Raw genomic sequence first — 482 nt, 5'->3', positions numbered from 1 at the left:
AGAGACAGGGTTTCACCGTGTTAGCCAGGATGGTCTCGATCTCCTGACCTCGTGATCCGCCCGTCTCGGCCTCCCAAAGTGCTGGGATTACAGGCTTGAGCCACCGCGCCCGGCCTCCCTCCCAGTTTCTAGGGGCCAGCCACTCTGGTGCAGCTCTGCCTCAGGGCCCCTCATGAGGTCACGGTGAAGACATCAGCCAGGGCTGCTGTCATCTGAAGGCTGCACCGGAGCTGGAGGCCCTGGAGCGTCCCACGTGGCTCACTCCCATGGCTGGCGCTGACCACTGGCATGGCATTCCCCTCCACAGTGGCTGCCTGAGTGTCCTCACTACATGGGGCCGGCCGCATCCCTCAGAGCAAGTGAACAAAAAGGAGAGCGGCAGGTGGACAGTAGGTATCCTTTTTTTCTTTTTCTTTTTTCTTTTCTTTTTTTTTAATTTTTTTTTTTTTTTTTTTTTTTTTTTTTTTTTTTTTTTTTTTTTT

This window comes from Theropithecus gelada, chromosome 15, assembly GCF_003255815.1.
Source record: "Theropithecus gelada isolate Dixy chromosome 15, Tgel_1.0, whole genome shotgun sequence".
In the NCBI taxonomy this organism is placed as follows: domain Eukaryota; kingdom Metazoa; phylum Chordata; class Mammalia; order Primates; family Cercopithecidae; genus Theropithecus; species Theropithecus gelada.
Note: the sequence above shows the minus strand (reverse complement) of the source record.